General features: G+C 38.3%; 1 long non-coding RNA gene across 1 annotated transcript in view; it reads right to left on the bottom strand.

The window, feature by feature from the left end:
* LOC308056424 overlaps nucleotides 1-24,754 on the bottom strand; it is a 78,544-nt gene that overhangs the window by 37,103 nt on the left and 16,687 nt on the right. Inside the window, exon 1 of the long non-coding RNA XR_013924825.1 lies at nucleotides 1-24,754. This exon is cut by the window's left edge and continues 3,935 nt beyond it; it is cut by the window's right edge and continues 16,687 nt beyond it. This is a non-coding gene — a long non-coding RNA (uncharacterized lncRNA).

Here is a 24,754-nt window from a genome sequence, read left to right as displayed (position 1 = left end):
GGTCATTAAATCCAGTTCTTATTTACTCTTCTAACAATCTTTATAATCTTATAGTCAACAACTTTTTAACAACCGTAACTTTTTATTTCCAGGTAATAAAACCCTACTTGATGCTTCCATCAATCTAGTACATACTCCAACAAACCCACTAGAAACACCACTATTGAAAGTGATTTTCTCTGAGACATCCATTATCCAGCTTTGAACTTATTTAACACACATTTGATTTACTGATACTATTTTAGTGTCCTTTTACAATTGGAATATCATTGGATGAATGCCATTCAAGTGTTTATTATGCAGTTACCTTGAGCAACGAAAGTTATGATCTGATTGAACAAAACCTGCTTTCCATATAAAAAATGTGGAACTTGCCGCATTACTGTTTTGTTTAATCAAATCCAATATCAGGCCTTGCTATTACAGTGCCTAAGGCTCAACTCAGTTTAACAAGTTACCCATGGTATGCTTGTCTACTTCAAATAGGTCTCTGAAGTGTTATAATCTTCCACGTTCATTAAATATTAATGCTAGCAAGAAAGACATCTTACCCAGTGGTATTAGACTGTGTACAAATTCTCCGGGCCTTCTGTCTTAAGTGTTTATCTTTAAACATCATTAATTACTATTCTCTTTAGTGAATGAGAAGGCAGTGTGTCATCCTTAGGTGATACTGGCACATCATCCAATTTATTTTTGGATACAGAAGAGAAATGGTTATGAATACTTGTCTCTTCCCCAAATCATCATTTTACTGTCTCTGTCTATAAATGGACTTTGCCATTCTTTGTTTCCTATATACACAAAATTTTAAACATTTTGTCTCTCTTGTCCTTAGCACAATGATTCTAGATTTCCTTAAGTGTTTCATACATCCCTAACTTTTAAGTTTTAGAGTAAATCATACTTCCCCCTTTATTTAGATTGTTTTATTTGAAATTGCTTTTATTGTTTTAATTGAAAACTTTATTTCTCCACTGAAACAGAAGACCTTTATTAAAATTATCCTCTTTACCAGCCACATTATTGCAGCTTTTTCACTTCCCCACATACCGTAAGATTCAAATTTTTATTCATTTTTTTCCATCAGAATTTTATTAATAGTTGTCCTTACCTTTGATAAATAAGGCTTTTTTAACTTAAAATAAACATTTGACTGCTTGGTGTCTTCCCTTTTCCTTATATTAGAAGTAAACACATTACAACTATCAACAATCAGTTTAAGGCTGTAAATGTGACAAACACTCATGTATTATCATTGGAGAAAACAAATAATCATCAGCAATTGTCAGAGACTTCAGTGACTTTACACTATGACTTGCACATCTCTTCTACATTGAATTTCCACAGTAATGTAAGACCTCATATTTACGTATTCAAAACAGTGCTCAAAGAGTAACTTTCCTTGTTCTGCATTCTGATTCAACAACTGTTATATATCTCCAGTATTCCAGAATTCAGACTATAATATTCAACCACAATTGTTACAGTTCCAGATTATATTTTTATTAGTTATTGATTATTTAAAATCACGCAATGACATTTTATTGTAAAGCCACCTTCACTTAGCTGTACACCAAATGTCCTAGGTAGAATTTAACCAATGAACTTGACTGGCTTGCAATATTTCAGTACTGACAAACAGTTCCAATTGGGCATTAGAAATACCTGTTACCAAAATAAAATTTCTAACTAGTTGGATTTACAACTTCCTCTTGCTTATTGTTAATAAGTGTTGTATTTCTATTTCTATCTTTGCTACTTACATTTTTCCATTAATTGCAATTAGTCAAAAATCATTAAAAAGTGACAATATTTTTTCAGCTAACTGAATTTTTTTTCATTTAATGCATTGGTTTGTCTTCTAGTTTGTGTCATACTTGCCTCCCTAGCACTCTTCCTTCACACTAGACCATTGAGACTGCTCCAAGAAGTCTCCAGATACAAACCCATTTTCTATCTACCAGACACAGACCAAAATCCCAGATCTTCAGACATACTTGTCAGATTGAATATTTGGATTCTCAGTATTTCCTGACTTCTCTCTTTCTTGAAAGAGAGTTGACCACTTCCTTCTCTGCTACCCTTCCTAATTTCAAAGCTTTCTACTGACTGCACTGAGCAACATGTTGTCACCAGGTATTTACTTTCCTCAGAGGCTGAAAACTGGTGCATTTATCAGAATAAATATTTCTAGGCAAGCTGAGTAACTCCTGGTTGTCATTTTTCACTAGTTAGAAATCTCTAGCCTATTAAATTAATCTTAACTATTTACAGTCACCTTAATACAAGTATTTTTTTCCCCAAGCCGCTCATAGCAATGTTTTTTTAACCTTTGTTTTCTTCAACATTGCATAGCACTGGAATTTGCATTTCCAAATAATACATTTTCTCCTGCAGTTTGTGCCACAGCCTGCTCTTTACAAACCAGAGCTCTGGTCTACCTGTGTTTCAGAACAAAGAATACCCCATGAACTTTAGTAGAGCCATCAGGAGCATATTAACAGACACCTGCAGAATTAGAATAGGACAAAAGGATTCGAAAGGAGGTTTCCTTCCCAGTGACAAATGTCAATCAGAAAGTATGTTTCTGCTAGAAAAGGCTTCAGTTAAACAGGTTCTCTGCAACCAAGCAATGGTAGGAAAAGCATTGTGACACAAATCATGAGGTATCAGGTTATATACCAAACAGATACCACACATATAGCCCCAGCCAAAAGCTGCTATTTAGTAGCTCACTAAAACTAACATGAACACCTGCAAGGAAGACAAGCTATCAATTGTCTGCCTTTGTTTTCCAGGTCAAGAGCGTGGCACCTTTCACCTGGACAGATAGTAGAGCTGCAGGAGTACTGTCTCCGATGCCAAACAGAGTTCTGCTGGTTAAAAATATACTAGATCAGGAAATTTGGCTCTTTTTCTGGAAAATGCTCCTATCCAGAGCAGTGAATTGCTATCTTGAACTGATTCTGTTTCCCAAATACATTAGACTAATATTTCTCAAAGTATCATCTGAAAATAAAACCCAAAAATATTAACAGCTCTGATGTGTATAAATAAAAGTACAGAAAAGGATACATGGTAGTCCCAACATTTTACAGGTTTTAAATTGGTCTAAAAAATCTGAGGACCACACATCTATACATCTCTCTCCACTAGATGCCTGAACAGGACATTTTCTACACAGAGAACACAGTAAACATATTCCCACTTTTCAGGATGGATTTTAGACTTTTTTCCATTTTCTTTGTTTTCAAATTACTCCTTTGTCAATCTGTTTCTTTTCCACCCCATAAGAAAGAGTCAAACCTCGACCTTAATTTCGGTGGAAAAATGAGCCCTCAAGAGATGTCACCACATGAAATAAAATCCTGCATACTTGGCCTCCTTTTCCACAGCCTGGCATCATTCACACGTGTGCAAAGTGGATGTGAAGTGCTGTCATTCACAACCAAACAGAGTGGCCACACAAGTGAAAGACAACCCAAGTTTACAGACTTTGAAAAAAGAGAGCCTAGGTACCGCTGGAGCTCTGCAACAGAGAGCAATATTCCTCCCCTCTGGAAGACCTACACCACTGGGACCATGCTGGTGTCACTGCTGATCAGCAACACTCCTCCTGATGACTTTAGCCTGCCAGCAGTGGTTATGGTCCCCTGCCATAAAACACTGCAACACATAAAATAAAGTTCACTGCAGCTGTAAACTTGTATTTCACCTCTCATACCTTTTTCATTACTTCTTTCTTCTTGTCTTTTCTCACTTCTTTCTCACATCCCAGCAGTCTCTGCGCAAACGAGAGAAATGGAGTTTGTTTCTGCTTCTGCATAGCAGACTCCCTCTTCTTCCATGACCGAATCAAGATTTAACCCAGGAAGGATTTTAATTGGGTTTATGAAGAGATATGGTTGAAAGTAAACACACTTTCAAGAGAGGAGCAGTATTCTAATGAATTTTGAAAGTAGGCCATAGGTGAAATGAAATACATGACCTTTAAAAAAGACCTTTCTTCATAGGATGGGATGCCATGTATGTCTGTCTCCAGTACTCTACTATACATACATGATGAAAAAGACATTTGCCTCAATAATGTTCGAAGCAGGTAATTTATGTGTTTCTTTATGCAAAAGGAGTCTGAAATACTTGATAGACCTCAATATGACAACTGCTGCTCTGGTTTTTTTCAGAGGAACTGATGGGCTATTAGCCAGGGAATACCAGAGCCTGTAGGTTCTTATAGTTTACTTTCCAAGCGTGACCTATGAGTTTTTAGTTTTATGTGCATACATCCATCTTTCACAAATCAACTTCAATTGTGAAATAGTTTTCCTCTGTGTATACTTAGATAATGAATTCTTCCTGTTGTAAAGTGACCTCTAGAGTCTAAGAACTAGTTTCATTTCAATTTGTGTCAATGAAATACTTGACAAATTGCTCTATTTAGTCACGTATACCCTGGATTTCAGTGTTGAGCATTGCTACCCCTCTGACAAAGATAAATCAGGCTGTAAGGTTTGCCCTGTATCTTCATGTCATGACTGCAATTACAGCTATGAGCCCAAAGTGCACTCTGAACAAAGTAGGATGCATCACAATGACACACTATTTACTTTTGTAAAGATTGCAGGCATCATAAAACTTGAAGATTTTAGAAACAGCTTTAAACAGGGCATGAGACCTAGTTAAAGAAAACTAAACACACTAACTAGGTAAGTATACAATTTTTTTCTTTTCTTCCTTTTCTTTTTCTTTTTCTTTTTTTTTTTTTTTTTGTTTGTTGTGTTTTGGTTTGGAGGTTTTTCTTTAGTTTTTTTTTAAATGAATACCAGTTCAATGGATTATTAGCTCAGTTTAGCATTAAGGCTATTGATTTAAGACTCTCTTCATACACAAAGAGCATTTCTGGAGGGAAGCCATGTCTTGGCTTCTTTTGTGACTCCGCAGGATTCTGCTGGAGGAGCCATAACCCAATCTTCTTTATTAACCACAAAAACAACAAAATTTGTGTTCTGTTGATCTGAAGGCAAAGCCTTCATCACAGGAATGATGAAATCATGTGCTTATGATTTGCCCTTCCATATGCTGCACTGATACAAGCCAATGTTTCTTGGAGCAGCTGCTACTTGTTCTTTCTCTCCTTGTTCCTAAATTATTTGAGCTTCACCTCTTCCTTTCTCAAATTAACTGAAAATTGTTTCTCATTTCTAGGTTTATGCCAACTGCCTTAACTGTATCAACTGGTACCTAGGTCTGAGATCAGTGGGCCATTCACTTCTGAAACAGTGTTCTTAATTTCTTTGAATGGAATCAAAGGTTTACAAAATAAGCTCATGGATTAAAAAAATGGAAATTATTCCTGAGCAATGTACACGCAGTGTGCAAACACTATCATGTATCACAGGAACAAAAAAGTATATCATGTCAGCTCCAAGAAACTGAGCAATTAACCAAAACCACAAAAAAAACTGGTTTTGGGAAGTAGCTTGTGATTACATTAATTAGAAATGGTCTGACTGCAAAATCCCCAGTCAGACTCCTACAAATTTTTTTAAGTTTTCAAGTCTACATACAAATCAAAATTGGAATATTCCACTGAAGGGTGTTTCTTTCTAATATTTTTTACCACGTTAAGCTCTTACTGACCCTGAAACCATCAAAAACTTTATCTTGACAATATCAGCTCAGGGCTTATACACAAATCATTATTTAAAATAACAGTTAAATTTCATGTTTATAAGAATTATTTTGTTCAATAAGAGAAAACGCAGAAACATGCACGGTTTACATGCTTCAAACTGAAAGCAAGAAAATCAATCTTTCATACGTTTACTCTTCTAATATTTGTGAAGAGAATGCAGAATTTGTAGCATAGCTGTACTTAGCCTAGTGTCCTGTTTCAGCTGGGATAGTGTTAATTTTCTTCTTAGTAGCTGGTGCAGTGCTGTGTTTTGGCTCTGATCTGAGAACAATGCTGACAGCACACTGATGGTTTTAGTTGTTTCTGGGTGATGTTTATACTAAATCAAGGACTTTTCAGTTCCTTGGGCCCTGCCCGCAAGAGGGCTGGAGGGGCACGGGAAACTGGGAGGGAATGCAGCCAGGACAGGTGACCCAAGCTAGCCAAAGGGATATTCCATACCATATGACACCATGCTGAGTATATAAACTGGGGGAAGAAGAAGGAAGGGGGGGACATCTGGCATTATGGCATTTGACTTCCCAAGTAACCGTTACACGTGATGGAGCCCGGCTTCCCTGGGGATGGCCGAACACCTGCCTGCCCGTGGGGAGTGGTGAATGGATTCCTTGCTCTGCTTTGCTTGGGTGTGTGGCTTTTGCTTTACCTGTTAAATCATTCTTATCTCAGCCCTTGAGTTTTACATTCCTTTCCAATCCTCCTTCCCATCTCTCTGGGGGGCGGGAAATGAGCAAGCAGCTGCATGATGCATGGTTGCCTGCCGGGGTTAAACCACAACATCTTGCTACGTTTTTATATATTCAATTACATTATCTGGGAAAGTATCATTTCTTTTCTTTTCTTTAAATGCCTATCCTTTCTTCTTGAGATCTGTTTTTTCTGTAAAAGGTTGTTACTCCACATTTGCAAAATAATTCCCTTCTGATCTGATCTTCAGTAATGCAAGATGGTGGTTTAGTTTTCTAATTCAGCTCTCATAAAAGCAGTAGAAAGCCCTCACTTATACTGTGTTCAGTGAGACCAGAACATGTCTTAAAACCTAGAGCAAGACTCATTGACTGGAGGTTACAGAAAGAATTCTGTTTCCATCTATCATTTATGATCCAACATGACTAAAAGACCATCAGCCACAATTCAGAATCTCTGTGACTTTAAGACAGTTCCCAATGACAAAGTCCTAATCATAGCTGCTACGTATAATTATCAATAGAGAAGATGAATAAGAATTCCTTGTTTATTCATGTCTAAGCTATATAGTTGTAAGAGGACCTATGAGAAGAATTTTCCATACACTTCATTTTAAGGACTGGCATACAGCTATTAGTAAGAAAGTATTACTACAGGCTCTGAAGAACTGTGAAAGATTGGTGGTGAAATCCATGTTTTATTCACTTAAAAGAAACCTTAGAAAAACTACATAGCAAAACTTCAGTATATTCAAATCCACCTTATACAAGGACATTTTGAAAAATATAACTATCATTACAGGTAGTACTGCAGTATCACTTTGCAGGGGAGAAAACCACAAACTCTACAGAACCATGTTTTCAGTAAGTGCAAGTGTTCAGCATCTTCACATATAGTCATAGTAAATCAAATACTTCTGTGCAGAGTGGGTGAGAAAGGAAAAGGAAGGAGAACTGAATTTGATGTCATGCTCACTTTTGGTTTTTTAACTGGGGTTTGAATTGAAGATTTTTTAAATTATATTGAAGTAAAATTAAGAAAAGGCAAGTTGTCATAGGCAGGATCACTAATCAAACAGCCCAGATAATGTGCACCATGTCTTGCTCAATGGGAAGTAATTACTATAACATTAGCTTTGCAGTGTTTAAACAACCATTTCATTATATCTTTTCTACACTGATTAAATTTTCTCAGCATTTATAATGCATCATTACATCTGCTTTGTGCACAGATAATGCACAGCATAGCTATTCATTAAAACTTTTCTCTCCCCTTCATAATTTTTAATAAATCTAATCTGAATGATTTGCATAAAGTTTTTAAAACAATTGTTAGTTCTTTATTAACACCATATCTTAGGTGTGAAATGACTAGGCTACCACTTGCCAAAAACAAGTTTTTCCAGTTTCAAGGCCTGAAGGAACTACACGGGCTGGAGGTAAATGAGACTAAGCTTTAGCCACAAATGTTAGTATACTATAGCGGCCCACAGCCAAGCATCACTGCAGCATGGCATGAGCGTATGACCTTGTGGAATTAATGGAAAAATTAAGGTTTGCATCTGAAAACAAAGGTTTATACAAAAAATGTAGCTTTGTTCACCTATAAAGGAAAAGTATAAAATCAAAAAGCTCTGAGGATGGGACACGGCTGCAGCAGACAAGGAATCCACTGACACAGCAACACCCTGCAACATACCATAGAGGGTGGAGTGGAGTGGAGACTCCGTAGGCATGCTCCATGATGATAAATGGGAAGAAATGGTCCTATAAGGACAGATGAGCAGCCCATGTGGTCATCTGAGCCAACAGTTTTTCGAGGCCTTGCCAAAGAGTTATGTTTTTGTGAACTTTTCTCATTTTAGTGTAATTTTAATACCAAAACATACCTCCATCCCAAAGGCTACCCGCCGCCAAGGTGCAACCACTCCTCTTTGAGTCTGCGTCCTCAATTTTTTGTAAACTGTACCTTTAAATATGAAGCAAGAGAAATTCACACCAATCATGATAAAAGGTATGTATGACTATGGTCACTCAAACTCCACCTTGAAGGTAGAAAGGATATAAAAATAGCCAGGGAAATGGTGAATTTTTGAGGAGAAGATTTCACTGTGAGCAAGTCAGAGGAAACTCCGTCTCAGATTGCCTCTGACTACCGGGATCAGCTGACAGGCTGAGCCTTGCTTCTCCCCCTCCTTGGGACCTCTTGGGTGAGATTTAAACTAAGCGCTTTTCTTGGGAATCTTAAAAATCTCTCTAGATTGTTACTCCCTAACATTTATAGCCAGGCTGTATTATTTATAACCTTTTCATGGGTTTTGTACTTAATAACATCATATTTGCACATGCTCTCTTGCAGACATTCACTATCACCGGCAATCCAAAAAAACCTGTATCTTTGTTGCACAAATAAACTGCACTCAGTAGCCAGTTGTCAAAGTTTCTCACTGAACGCAACCGAACATTAGAGCGTGGCCATACTAGTTCATCAGCGTGACTGGACTGAAGGTGCAGACCACTATTAGTGTATCCAGAATCATGGTAGTTTAATTTACATATCAAAAGCGACTGGACTGGTAGTGGCAAATTGGTTATCACTCAGAATTTAAACCTAGCCGCACCTAACCTCCCATTCCAGTTAGGAGAGTTAGAAAGCAAGGGGGTTTACTTTCTGCCAAATTACTCCATCCTTTTAATGCAACAGACCTTACTGCCATTCCCCTTGCTAGTATGACATTTTGTCCCATGGGTGCAGTAATGGAAAAAAACAGAAATCTCAGTCTTCTGGCTCATAGTAAGCTTCATGGATATAAAGGATATTTCAGAGAACAACTAAGGAAATAACCTGTTAATATTGTCTCAAGAAGAAAATTAGATTCTCTCAAGCCAAATGCTACACTGACTATTAAGTGTTGTACAAGATGGTTACTCTGGGCTGAAGTTTTTGAGTTTGGGGGGAAAAAAATCCTTATTTTTTTAAAACTATCAAATCAAAAAGCCTAGCTTATTTCTGTAAACCTTTGTAAAGCAGATTATTTCTTTTAATTATTATCCTTGCTTTCATCATTAGATGCAAGAGTGTACCAAGGTAAAGCAGAAATTCTTATTTGTTTTTCTTTATTATTTATGATAACTTATTTTCTTTCTTAGATGCCTTACTCTGTAAGCATGAAAATTGTATCTTCTATTCAGACAACAGAATTCACTGCTAGAGACAACAGATCTGGGAATCCTGAGGGCCCTGACTCCCAAATGCACAGTTGCTGATTATTAGGAATTTGAAGCTCCATTCCCACTCACAAAGCATCATGAAGTCCAGGGGGAAATTTGTGACCAGGGTGAAAGTACTCTTCTGGCTGTCATCAGAATGAAATATCAATCTTCATTCATCTCTCCACCAGGAAGTCACAAATCTTGTCAAATGAGAAGACTCAAAGCCAAGTTCTATTTTCAGTGACATTGATGTAAATCCAACAGAACTCGTCTCTCTTTGAGGGGGTTAAGCTAGTACTATCCAAGATAAGGATTTGCACTGACATGTTTAATATAACTATTTTTTTTAATTAGAGTAACTAAAAACGAGGTGGAGTATTTTTAAAAATGGGGTGCTGAAGAAGATGTCATGTGATTTCCTTTCTAATACCTGCTCTGTAATTCATTTTCTTCTGCAGTGATCCAAAATTATCACATCATTACTGTCACATGTTTCTAAAACTGTTCAGGTCAAGGTACTGTATTACCTCAGCCAGAATCCAAATAGCGGATGGTATTGTGAGTATAGCTGTGCAAACAGGCAGGTACTCCCAAGGAATAACGTTATATTACAAAACCGTAAAGTGGAAAAGCGACAAAAATATTTTTGTGACTGATTCAGAAGAGGGCTATGGGCAAATCAGTTGTGGCTGGTGATGAACCTTTGCACTGTGCAACAGCTTTTCCAAAAGCATGTAGGTTTTTTTTAGATCCCTATGGCCCGTTTCCTCCTTTGTGCAAGCTGATCTGTGCTAGGTTTGTTTCTGCTTGCTCTACAGGCACTTCACAACAGGAAAAGAAAAGGCATCTTCTATTCTCGCTATAGATGCAAATAACTTGTCTTAGGAGAAATGAAAGGTTTTATCTGCTCCATAAATTATAACTTGCCCTCTGCTCAAAAAGAACATGTCTGGCTGGAAATTTTTCTTTGATGGGAATTCAACAACAGGAATATTTTATTAGATGTACCTGGTCTACACTAACCAGACAGCAATAGAAGTTTTATACTAGGCATGAAAGATTAGTATTATTTTCAGCTTCATGGGCATGTTGCCAATAACTACTCCTCAGCAATCTTTGACTCAGGAAAGATCACTCCTCTGTCCTCACCCACCTCTGTGGGCAGAAGTTCTTGAAGTCCTTCTTTATTTATACACAACAATACTATTTCAGAAGAAAGCACTGGCCTGTGATCAAAGAGAATAAAGACTCCCCTTTCCCCTTACCCCCTTAGAGAGGCCACACTATTTGAAGTTTTCTAGATAAGCCAAATAGAAAACAAAGAATCAAAAGATTGTAAGGGAACAGCCTTTCAATATCTTGACATCAGAAAAATCTGGGAAAAGATAAGGAAAACACCAGATAATAACATCTGTCTTAAAATTCTGAACCTCTCTGCAGTCCTATAATGAAATAAACTTTTAAGATCCTTTCATTAGACATAATTAGAAAATTCTCTTTTGAAGAGGAGAACAGCTTTCTTCAGAAATCTTTACTCCCCTTTACCTCCAGCGGCCAGAAAATCTGAGGCAGGAAGCAAGAGTCTTAAGGGCCAAGCAAACCACAGGACTTTTCATCCTTCAGATCAGGAGATCAGACCCTTCCAAGGTGAACAACACAGCTCTCCAGGCAACACTACCATCTCTTTCTTTGTAAACAGAAGGAGACACAGTGCCCTAGGGCTCATTTAAACACAGTACAACATAGTTGTCACTTTATTTTCTTTTAAAACCATTTTATTTCATTTTAAATGCAGAACACACATCCATACCATCAAACACATTAACAGGTGATTTTCCACTCAAACTGTGTGTGCTGACCCAGTCTTAAGCAGGACAGCAGAGGCAGTGTTCAAGGGGTGTGTTTGTCTCCAAAAAGGATCCACATTCACCCCATCACAGGTTCTTGCTTGAAACTCACAGGATTTGTAGATGAGTGCTCTTTTTCCATTGGTATCACTGATACCTACTGCTTCCTGTAAAGCTAGAAAGTCTATGCCCGTGACAGATTCTTCTTTCTTCCTCCCTACTATATTTTTAAAATCTTCACAGAGTAAGGGGAAATAAGTTTTTTTGAGCAAACTTGTAGGCAAATGACCTGGACAAAAGCTGCCTAAATAAGAAGGAACCAAGACTACAATAAGAATACATCATCCAAGAAATTAAACAATTCTTAAACTCAGTGAGAGAGATTAGACACACATAAAGGTAACATATTGCATGCTAGAATATTTTCTAACATGATTTTGGATGAGAATTGTCCCTGCTCAACTGCAACCAGTGTTTTCTTGGAAGAATGACTAAAAGATAGTGGCTTCATTACTCAGATCAATATCCTGGGCTGGGTATAACTTTGCAAAGACTGTTACATAAGTCAGGCAAAATACTTACGTTCTCCCTGCTTCACTACCTTTAACTGTAAAACTAAGTCAGTTACTTTACATGATCACACTTTGGTCTAACTAGGTCTTCAAGATCCTTAATAGCTGGTGCATTGTATAATTTTTCTGTTCACTTGCAGAAATCCTACGGCTGCTACATTGACATGCAAAATTTCAGAGATAAAAAGCAAGCAGTGGATGAATGTATAGACAAATCAATGAATTCAGACTGTGAATCTGAGGCCAAATTGTAGGAAGTGAAGAAGAACAACTGAAATTTATAAAGACTTATTAAAGATGCAGAGCTAACAAATATCATAAACACCTTGGTTAAGAAAGAACCAGATCCCATTTTCAGTTAACCATAAGTCTCTGTGTATTACAAGTCTCTTTAGCTCTGCTTGTTCTCACATAAACATCCCTGTTATCTCCATGTCATGGTCTTCCTATGAAGTCCTTCCTTAATGTAATGCTCATAGAACCATTCCTAAGCCTCCTGGGTCTTTTACCATTACTAAAAAAATTCTGTATTCTGTTCTGCCTTGCATTACTACCTCTAGAGAAATTACTTATCATTTGCCAGCTGCAGAAAAATTACTTTACTTTCCTTTTCTACATTTAGCAATACTGGACTCCAGACAAATACAAGAGATGCATTGCAGATTGTGACCTCCTGCTAGCTAGATGACACAACCAGGGACAGATGAAAGTAGTACAAGAGGGTCTCTTTAGCACAAAGCTTTCTGAATAGCTTGCCTGAATTTGGAAAGAAACTCTCCAGAGCAACAGTGCATTCAGGATGCACAAACCAGGAATGAAAGTATCTGAAAATGGACTAATTCATTCTTTATTTTAATGCAATTCTAATGAAATTATCACTTTGGAACTGGAAGAAAAGTTTTATTTAGTGCATATAATATGGTGTTACCTGATGTTAAAATTCAATGACTATACTTAAGAGAAAAATTTTAGATGTAATTTATCCTATCATTCCCTTGTGGATACAAAGTGGAACAGCTTCCAACTTAAAATTGCCTCTATGTCTGCTTTTGTATAGAAATCGATTCTCCTTTTCCCATCTACTGTCCTCAAGTTTTCCTTCTTGCATAATATTTTTCCACATTATTATGATTTCTGTAACATAGGTAGGTCAAGCAGCCTAAACCATTTTTGTTAGGATGTGGACTTAACTGAGCAGGAGCTTTGTGAAATTTGGCACATCATGCTCAGAAACTTATCAAACAGTTCAGAGGTGTGGGTGTAGATGTGTGCATGCTCACTTCTATGGAAAGACACCTTTTTATCACTCAAAACATTTCCATTCCTGTGAAACGAAAAAAGAGTTAACAACAATTGCCAGTTGGCATATTCAGGGTAGAGCCAGCTATCTTGCATAAGAGAAGTGGACAGCTGCCAGGAGACTGGCTGCAGGGCACCAACACAATGAGTACTCAGTGTGTGCGGAGTGGCACCTACTGCTCTCCCTGTTTCTCCCCAAGTCTGGAAGCAATGAGAGTGTCCCCAAGGTGCTCTGCTCCCATCTCTGCTCCTCCTCTCTGTGGTCACAGCCCAGCCAGCTGCAACCTCTTCAAAGCTTTGGGTAGTAAAAATCAACTCTCTTTCAATTTCAGTAAAATTAATCTCTAACTCAAGTTTAATGAAGAAAACTGAAGACTTTACAAAATAAAAAGCTAGGCCAGCCAACAAGTGAAGTGTGAGTGCAAGAAGCCCACTTCTCACCTGACAGGAATAATGCAGCACTGTCAAGGGATCTAAGGCTCAGGGCAGATCTTGGAGGATCAGCAGGTGCCATTCTACAAAGACTTCATCTCTACTTGCAGGCTGCTCTGCAGAGTTAGGCTAGGAAAAGATTAAAAAAATAATAAATAAAAAAAAAAGAGTAAAATGAATGTTTTATTATTGTTCTGTTTTGCTAAGGAGAACAGAAATAAAAATAGAATTTGGGGCAGAGACAGCAGCACATTCTGGCAGCAAGCATACTCATTTCTTTCTGAAAGATAATACTATCTGTCAAAATCTATCCCATAAAGGGTTCATATGCTGCTGTTCCATTTCCTCACATTCAAGCTGAAAAGATCAGAAATTGTTTTCTAGAGAACTCAGAGCCAGAAATCATTTTTTCTGTCCAGGTTGCTGTAAGAATGAAAAATGTTAGCAAGCCTAACAAGACAATAAAGAAAAAATGTGGTGTAAAGGGGAAACCTGAAAAGAGATGTAGATAGAAACAGTACTCACAATGCAAATTCCACACATCCCACTGAAGAACTTGAGCAGACTGGCAGGAAAAATTAGTTTAGTATAACAAGCTGCATTCATAGTAATTCCCCCAGCTAGACATCAGAAAATGCAGCACACAAAACTTTACTATGGTACACTCTTCTGATACACCATTTTAAATATTACCAATTTTAAAGCAAGTCCCTGTGAAAATTTTCAGACTAATTTCAGGTACTGCTAGCAAAGTGAAAAAGCAAAGCTACCCACAGGAGCTTGTATCAAGATCAGCAAATCATTGTCAATTAGTTCTTCTATGTCCAGACTCTCCCAAGTCCCTGCACAAGAAAGAAGTATTCACTGGCTCGTGCTAAGCTCTGTGGTCTGTGCTCAGTTGCTTACTTACATGTAGAAGCCTGCAGTCATCCTGCAGCACGCACTGACTGCAGGTGTAACACTGAACATCAGCCTTCCAGAGCTCACAAGGTGACATCCTCAGCACTACAACAGTGCAAATAATGAAAAACAACAGGGAGACACAAAACACAGAATTTTGTGCCACTAATTCAGCACCGCAGACTCTGGCCAGGATCCTTCATATCTGTCTGATTCCATTTCCCCTGTGGGAAAAGAATGGCTGCTTTCTACCAGTGTCCAGGGAACTCACGCCCTGTATCTATATTCCACAGTATCTACAGCTGGGGAAATGCAGATCTCGTTCATTTAGCATTTGTGAAGTACACTGAGCTGCCCAGAGTTCCTGTATTTTAAGCAAAAAAAAATAGTAGCAAGCAGCCAGAGGTACCTAGTAGTACACCTATCAATACTCCTATTACATAAAAGGGAATTCTTGGGTATTTGGAAACTGTTAAGACTGGATGCTATGTTTAGATTGGAATAGATTATAGGGACTGATGTTGGAAGACACCTTTTTCATGTAGAAAATCACTGAACTGCTGAATTAAATGGAGCTCTATTACTCATTCCTGAAGTGGGACTGCAGCTCCACTGGAACAGGCTGCAAAGTCAGCACCGAAAGCTATTAATTTTCTTACGCTCCTTAAAATACCTGCATAAAATCACTGAAGTTTTTATGCTGTGGCTTTTCCGTGCTTTTAAAGAAAATAAGGGTATGTAATCTTCTCTGCCCATCAGAAGCATCCAGCCGACATATCAACAACTATCTCAAGCTCAGTTTACATTCCTCCTCTTTTCTGTCCTTTGTACTGTCTTTAAAAGCATAGATCATAGAATATATTTGTTAACATTAAGTGGACTAAAACTAGAAAAAGACAAAAACATTTTAACAAAAAGTATTACTTCCAACAACTATAGAGATACTAGAAATATTAGGTTATGATAGACTCATTTGATTACTTCCACTTGTCACATTTTCAGCTTCATCCACATCCACAGAGGTCTCAGGTTTACATTTTTCTCTGAAGCTGCAGGGTACAGAGAAAGCATTAGTTTTTTTGACTGGAACCCTCTCCACAACTAGGCCATTTGTTTTCAACTGAATATGTTAAAATTGATATACATTTTCCTTCCCCTTTCTCAGTTTCATGGGAGGGGAAAACAAAGTTGAAAATCTACATCTGACCACTCTAACAGCTGCTCTCAGAAAGGTTTTCCCATCTAACATGTACTACAATTTTTTCTGGTTAGTGAACAAGTATAATGTTACTTTTCACATTCCTTAAAGTAAGGAATTGAAACTGCATGACATATAAAAAAAAAATAAAAACATAAACGCATAAAAAACTACTAACACTGTTTGAAAATTCATACATTCAATATAAATTCTGAAGTTTATGTAAGTGGTTCATTTTCTTTCCAAAGAGTAGAACATTTTATCTCATTGCAATCTTTTCTTTCTGGAGATTTTTTTTCAGAGTCCTCCATACATTTGTGGACTTCCTTAAAGGTAAGTTACTGGGCCCAACATGTATACTTAAAGCTTTGCTGATACATAGATTTGCAGGATTAGAATACTAAAATCCAAATATTGAGGATACATTCACACGGTTCTGAACAGAACTGAACAAAAAAGGAACAAACAAAAAGTATGTCACTAAGGAAAAAATAAATTGAAAATAGCAGATAATTTGCTATTTTTTTGAAAGTAGGCTTGTTTGGATCTAGTCTTGCCACCATGTTGGACATTCAAAGAGCAACCTTTTTTTTTTTTTTTGTCTTGATCCTCAGTATGCAATCACCCTCCTTAAATTAATCTCTGTACCGTAACACAGTACCATACAACCTCCTCTCACTTTTCCTCTAGTCCTTCCCCAGCATCCCCACCTCTCTCTGCTGGAGTCCAGCAGTGTCTCTGTCTCCAATGCAGAACAGTATCTACTAGCACTGTGGAAACTCATTTCAACATAACAAAAGGTGGGGAAAAGGGGCAGGCAACAATCATACCAGAAACCAAACCAGAGTGCGGGTTCTCAAAACGGTTGTAATGTGGGCATTGCAAACAGATATAGCCTCCTAGACTTCTGGTATGTGTCTATCACTGCCTCTTCATATGACATTGAAAGTGTTGATGATTGCTGTAGAATTAATTGCTCTAATATGCATGGCTTAAACAGAAGGCAACCACAGGCTATCCAGCACCTCAGCATTGCCATGATTCAAATAACATCACACGCTATGGCAGATCTCTATGGAAATTATTTGCTTCTTAGGGAGGTAGCTCTGTTTATGAGCTGTAAAGTGTTTTGAATGAGATGTCTGCTCTTCAAATCTGTTACTTCTGGCCAGACTTTTGAATGATACCTCAGAGAGCAGTTCTGGACAAAGAGCGGAATTGTCTATAAAAGTTTACAAGACGTCATTCTTTAAAAATATCCTATGCTGTACTTGATCATTTTGTACATTTTCACTAATGCACAGCTAACTCTTTATGGTCTCAACTCATGAAGCCAGAAATTTGTCAGGTCTACACACATTTTTTGCACTTCATCTCCACTTGTAAACTGGGACCGGGGAGTCTTGGGTATTTTGGACAGCAGTACACAAACTCTTTGGAGGTCTGCTCCTTTTCACATAGCTGGCAGAGTACATTAATTAAAAAAAAAAAAAAAGAAAAAGGTAGGGTTGCTCATTTTTTAATTCATTTACATAGTATGATGTAGAAGAACTGGGAATTCCTTTCTGTAACTACAGTCAGTCACAGATGACATCAGACTGAGCAGATGCTAGAACTATGGGAGAATTTAAAGCCACTGGATTCCCTAACCTGTGCATCTCAAACGCACCCCATTTATTAGAGGTAGCAGGAGCCTTAACAGACCTCTGAGACAAGTTCAGTGATATGAAGCCAATGGGCAACGAGGAGTATTATTCATGTACGCAAATGGCAAAATTCAAGCTTTTGAAGGCACACAGTGAGAATTTCTCCACTCTTTGTATCCCATATTTTGCAGCCATGTGACACAGCACCTGCTATGAAGTAAGTTCCAGCCCTGGAAAGGCTCCAGGTTCTAAAACAGGTGCTAATGCCAGTAACAGAGTCACAGTGGAAATCTCAAGTCCTGCAGGGTAGCCATAAAACTGAAGATGAGAAACAAATATGAAATAGACTAAGTAACTATATAATTTATCAGAAATTTATCAACTTTATCATTAATAGCTGTTTAAAATATGTTCAAATAGCAACACTTAAGTCACTGACACCATACACAAATCTTGCTCTGTTAGAAATTGCAAGTTAAAATGGGGTGATTAACTAAGCATCATATTCTTCCTTCTTCCAGTATCACAAACAGCAGATCGTAGCATTCTCCTGTCTCATCCCCATCTGCCTGTAGGTTACAAACTTTTTTGTTTATTCATATCTGTCAGTGAAAGATCTGAAAGACTGGGGAGTGTAAAATCTGCCCAACAATGCCAGGAAAGTAACAGACAAAGCCCTACAGATACATTATTAGTTTTTCTGTAAATGGATTAATGAAGGAAGATAGAAATATATTTTGTAAATGGGACACAGTGCATAATCTTTCCAGAGTAAAGAGCAGAACTGCTGAATCAGTACAGCAGTTCACCCAGGTCTTGACCCTGCACCTTTGAAGTTACAGAAGTTTTGTCACTGACTTCAATGGTACAAAGATAAACTATGGTAATAGCTGAAGCTTCACAGGTGAGTGCAAGAAATGCCACAGTGGAGTACCAGGAAACCAATTTAATAAGTCAGCATATCCCTCAAGTATAATATAGTGCTCAAATATCAAATCTTCTGCCTTTCAAAGATAAGACTCCCTACCACAGGAACCACAGAACGATCACACCTGTGGAGAAAAAAAGGCAAAAAGTAAGAACTTACAAACAGTAAATTTGTGCTGCTACTCAGAAACTAGGTCATTTTTTCACTAGTTTTCACTAGGTTTGCGCTGGGAATAAGACTCATCAACGTGTGTGTTTATATATTGATGTATATTACTAAAACACTTGGATCTTTTATTGACCCTAACATTCATGCTTCATCAGATGCAGCCTATTTGCTATTTATTAGAATTTTAAGCTCTTTTTCACAGTTCTTGCTGTGGAATTAGAGTTGTGCCTACACTTGGATGTCAGAGCTTCAGAGCAGAAGTCAGGCACATGCACCAGGACACAAGCGTTTCGAAGCACACTCATCGAAACCTGCTTTTGGAACACTCTCCTAGAATTGGTCATTCCCCCCAGCAATCACATTTATAACTCTGCATCGTCCATAACGTTGAGACTGGTAAAGACGCTGAAAAGGTCATGTTATGTAGCAGTTGCTGAAGGGATACTACAAAAGGACACAAGTAATAAGTCACGCAGGAAAAATTTACTCACTAATCTTAACACTCTTACAGTCCTTCTTTACAGAAAGGCAAAACTGCTTTCTGGAACAGAGGATGCCCCTGTCTAGCTAACACTTACAGTACCCTCCTTTTTTAAGTCTTCTACAGAGACATACTATTTGTTACATTTTCGTTGTTAAGTTGGGGCTTTTACAACTACAGAAGAAAAGAGGATGAGAATTTGCACAATGTGTTATACAGGTCCATTTCACCATGATAATTACCTGGCTTTTCCAAACATGAGATGTGCATAAGGTATCAGTGACACAATTTCCAGTGACTCTGACATTCTTCTCAGCATTTGGGATACTACAAATAACATGGCTTTTGTTTTGTCAACAGTTTTAATTAATCCATTTACTTTTCATTACAACCCTGTCATAGCACATGTAACATCACAAACACAACTGAAAATTTTTCTTCTTTGTATTTCCCCTTACCTCCTACAACATAAAACCAAACAGAGATATACCTGTGTGATGTAAGGGTTAACTCCAGAAATGAGCGCAATAAACACTTCCAAACCATTTGTTGTCTGTTGCAGCAAGGCATGGATATTGGAAACTCATCTTGGATACAGACTGTCTTTTTACCATCAAAAGTGTATTTAGAAACAAAGTATATGGAACATCAGCTTACCTCACAAGATAAAATGATGGAAATATTTGTTTTGGCAGAACTCACAGGGAAATGGTTACTGTTTTGTAGGAAATTTTTAAAGATAAGGTAAGGTTTGGCTCATCAAAAAAGTAAACTAAACTTCAACAGCAAGCAAGCCAGGAACCTCAGTTTCTTTATTAGTCTTTTTTGCTGTTGTTTTTCCACTCAGTGACAGAGATCATTTAAAATGATAACCAGTAGCTGAGCTAAAAGTAATCTCCTGATAAAGAGCAGCTTTAGGAGGGCAGAAAACTTTACCAGAAATATATTCTGCTGCTATAAACTTTCAAATGCAAGTGAAGTGAAATCTGAGCATCTGGCTAGAAGAGTGCCCCCAGCCAATGTGTTTGTTTCCATCAGTTTTTCCTGTGCGCTAATGCTGTAACAACACTGAAAGGGACTCGTATCAAGCCGTTTAGGACCTGTGTGCCCAGTGCTCTGGAGCGACAGCTCATCCCCTGAAAAGCCTGGGATATGCATACAAATTCCACTTCAGCTCTAGGAAAGAGCAGACTGCTGAGATGTACACATCAGCCCAGATTTGTCTCTTGCCCAGTCCAATGGCCTTGAACGGGAAAGAAATCAGCTTCCACACAAAGTACAGCTGATGGATGCTGCACTGAAGCCTCATTCTGCTAGGTCGTCAGGACAGTCTCAGCAGCTAAGCTAAGGGGCAAGGAGGGTGGGTTTGGAGGAGGCTATTTTAGTTTCTTTTACCATTAACTAGGAGACAGGAGGAAACAAGGGATGATTTTAGTGGAGAGGAAGACACTTCGAAGAAAGATATACTGAAAGTAGGTTTCATGAATTTGCTAGAGTATTACACAGATGCTCTTCTGTACATCCTCAACAGATGTTTCACTTAAAAGCATTTATTCTGCTACCGATATTTGCCAAGTAGAAAAATACTTTAAAAAAAAGTTTGCTAGAAAGCAAATGAGAATTTGTAAGTGAGCAAGATAAACCAGGCCATTAGGCTGAAGAAATGTTCAGTGATTGAACAGGTATTATTTGGCCTTTATTCTGATCTCTTGCATTTCCTGGAGAAAGAGACAGACCTCTCTTTTGGCCCAAAGAAAGGTTCAGTCCAGGACTGGAGGTATACATTATGTTTCTGGCTCCATCACTTCCAGCCAAACATGCCTACTCTTGGGCAGTGCTAACAATGACACAGCGCAGAAGACATAATCCCTCATCTTACCCATAAATCTACCCCTGAAGTGTAGGCTTTGACTTCACATAGCATCTAGGAGTAGAGTCCACCTATTTCTGCTATCAATCTGTCAAATCTGTCCTAACTACATACCTAAAGCCTAGGGAGGTCAGCATGCATGCTTTGTCCATGCTGCCTCTCCTGAATTGGCCTCAGGAGTCTCACTTAAAGCCCATTTACATTGCTGAGGGCCCAGGTGTAACCAGCACATATCTTTTACTATAAGACAATGGAAACCAAGAGGGATATAATAACTACTATACTCCCAAAGGTAAACACTGTTCTTTAAAAATTAGCTATAAATAACTCTGAAATGTCAATAGAAGTTCGGCTGTCAAACCATCTATTCTGAACAAAGAAACACCACTAGTTAATTTGTACAAGTTTCTCTAGGAACACTTACAAATAACTGGGGTCAAGACGAACATACCCTGCTCATGACTGACTGAGAAACTTGGCATGGAGTGAATAACATATTTGCTAGTCATCCACCTCTTCCTTGCAGGAACGAAGTCTTGTCACCACCAAGACTTTGCTATTAAAAGATGCCTGATTGACTACTACAGATCTCCAGGTGTGCACTGTTGTTGCATCCATTGCAGTGATCATCCTGTACAATAAGGCAGCACAGATATGCCCCTGCCACGCAAGTATACCAGGAAGAGATGCTATAAAATATTTAAACACATCCTTAAGCCTGTGCTCAAGGGCAGGCCATGAAGCTTCAAGTGCTCAGGACATTACAGGACAGAAGGCCTCTTCCCCAGAAACTGTGTGATATCTTTCAGCCCAGTGAAGTACAGATTCTACTTCAGGCAGCAGGATTTGGGTTTTTTTGGTTTGGGGTTTGCATTTTTTTGTCAGTTTGAATTTAATGGGGAATACAAGTGTATTTTCAATTGCTGCCAGAGGGAGAAAAATAACCACCTGCCATTTTGGAAGTCGTACAGTTGAAGGGCTGGCTGCTTCAAATATATAATCAAAAGCTAGGAATCCCCAGCTAGCTGTTCCAGCTTATTAAGGGTGAAAATGTTTTAAACACCTATGATTCCAGCTGTCTGTGTAATTTCTTTTCATAAAAAGAAGTCAGGCCAGCCGCAGCTTGTTGTTTTCTAACAACTTAAGGCAAGTGACTGAAAAAGCCATCTTCTCCATAACGTTAACAGGCCAGTCAACAATGCCCCAATGCCCTCTACTATAAATCTTTTGCTCAGTAAGGAATAACACAGACAGGGGCTACCCATGGTGCTGTGCTTTGATTTCTCCTTACTATTGTTATGTTGTAGATTTAATAGACGTTTTTGGTCTATTTATTTATATATAGACTAGATTGTTAGTCAGGTGGAAGCTGTGTTGACACCACTTAAACCCAACAGGCAAGATTAAAATCATTGCCATGATGAAAATTATATCCTGACTGCCTATGGCACTCCAAGAGCAGCAAGTCTGGACATTAACCTCTGGAAAGAGTACAAAACAAAATGTACCAAGGAAATAAAAACCATGCCCCCCTCCTCCCCCAAGCCCAGAATTTATCTAGAGATTTTCAAGTCAGTCAAAAAAATAAAAGGCACACGATGAAATAGCAAACAAGCACTTTTTTGCAAGCTTTGAATTAATTCTGAGTACCACTGCACAACAATACCCAGAATTAATTCAAAGGCTGGGATGGAGGTTTGAGGTGGTAGGATAAAAGCACACATCCATTCTGACTTTTCTTTTTAGCACAGTGTTAACGAAGTAAGAGGCAGAAGAGGCAGAGGGGCAGAAGCTGCAATAGTTACAGGCTGGTTTTTGCTCTTACTGCAACAGAATACTTCAGGTGCCACCTCCTGGATAATCAACCCTACTGCACTGTGCTAGACTTGTTCCCCATCTGCCTTATTAAATCCTCTAAATCCAGACGAAACAGGTTCTCCTTTAACTGTACTCTTATCCTAGTCCAAACAGGTGCTTTACTAACTATGTTTTTCACCAGTGGTAAACCCTGACAAACAACACTGTATTTTCAGCCTTGATCCCAAGTCTGCATGCAGAAAACCAGAAAAGACTAAAAACTTGGATGCAACACTGAAGGAAAGTGACCGGTCCGGCAGAGGATGGGATAGGTACTACAGACCCACTTACCCAGCAAGGTGGCAGTACTGAACTAGGGGGATCTCTTCTGCTCATCTGCTAAGTCCTGTGAAGTCTAGCCTTCGCAGGGAAGATGATGAAGCTAAAAGGAGATCTCCTTCATGATCAGTAGCAATGCATTCAGTTTAGCTACATGATGGGGTAAACCCGGTCACTAAATAAAACAGTCCAAATACTTGTCTGTAGTGAGGAAAGAAAGATATTTACACATGTATTTCTTCATTTGATTGCTATCATGACATCAGCTACTATGTAAATCAACGTACCTTGGTCATGGGTGATACCTGAGCAGTAACAAGAATGACATGTATGTGTCTGGGTGACTAGTACATTACAGCACAGGAGCTACAGCCTTTGAAATTCTGCACCTTGTTCAAATGGGGCTACGGCCCTAAAGTAGATATAAAAGAAGAGCATTTTGGGCCTCTTTGAACAGCAAATTTTACGGTCACTGCATCTACCTATCTATCTGCTGCAATGCCCAAATTAAACTACAAGAGATAATGCTTATGATAAATATAGATATTTCACCCTGGTGTCTCAGGCTAACCTTAAAAATTGTAGGATTCTACTCAGAAAACTGAAATAAAGGAAAAAAATAATAATCCTGGACTTTTTTAGACCTTATGTCTCAGGGCACCCTTGTCAACAGAAACTGTGAGAACATGACTATATCTCCCTACTCATCAACCCCATTTGACTCTGCTGGACAAGACATGGGTCATAGTTGAACATTTGACCTAAACAAAGCATCATGCTTAGTTAAAAACAGGCCCACAGAGAGTGGAAATCAGAGGTACAACTGCCCCTGTAACTACAGCCATCAGTAGCACCCAGTTTCTCTCATCACAAACTAACTTGCTTTCAGTGGTGTTCCACAGTCCCTGTTAGTTTTATCTCCTCAGTACAAGTCTTCAGCAGCTCAGGATATATTCTGACGCTATGAAACGAGTATATCACACTCTCAGGAAGTGTGAGTTCTTCAAGCAAGGCCATGGCTGGATGCTGTATTCAAAACCTCTGTTCATGGATGAGAAGGCCAGGGAAGCGGAGCGGTAGACTTAATCCCCAGGCTTATAAAGAAGCAGCACTATTTCATTGTACCATAACATATCACATTTACTTCCAGCCAAGCAAGACAACACTTACATAAAAAAAGCACCCTACAACAAAAATTGCTTGTACATTTGAAGTTTGCCTTTTACTCTCATAATCTCTCTGCACATTTTCAGTTGCTGGATTTTTTCTTTTTCTATGTATGGTAGTGACTTACCCAGTGCTCTGCATCAGTGTTTGTCTCTCATGTAAAACAGGCTGGGGATCTCTGGCCTAGAAGCATAAAGATCATTAAAATTCTAACATTCTTTCCTGAAATTCCTAATATCTTAGACAATGAGACAAGATGGGAAAATCAGCATACTCAACAGATCAACATAATGAGAATCTGAAGAGCAAGCTTAGGAGGTTTATCTGTTTTGTGCCTTCTCTCTAATGGGATCTAGCAGCCTAATTACCAGGTTCTTTGAATAAGTCAGGTTTTGCCTATGTATCTATAAATCTCAGAGTGGTTCTCCATGACCCTGCTAACACAATTTCTCAATTCTTCTTCATCCCATAATGCAGGACAGTGAATTTCCTCCTAGAATTAAACAGCCCTGT

Source organism: Falco punctatus (assembly GCF_963210335.1).
Source record: "Falco punctatus genome assembly, chromosome: Z".
NCBI classification, from domain to species: Eukaryota; Metazoa; Chordata; class Aves; order Falconiformes; family Falconidae; genus Falco; species Falco punctatus.
Note: the sequence above shows the minus strand (reverse complement) of the source record. Positions and strands in the feature narration are given on the sequence as shown.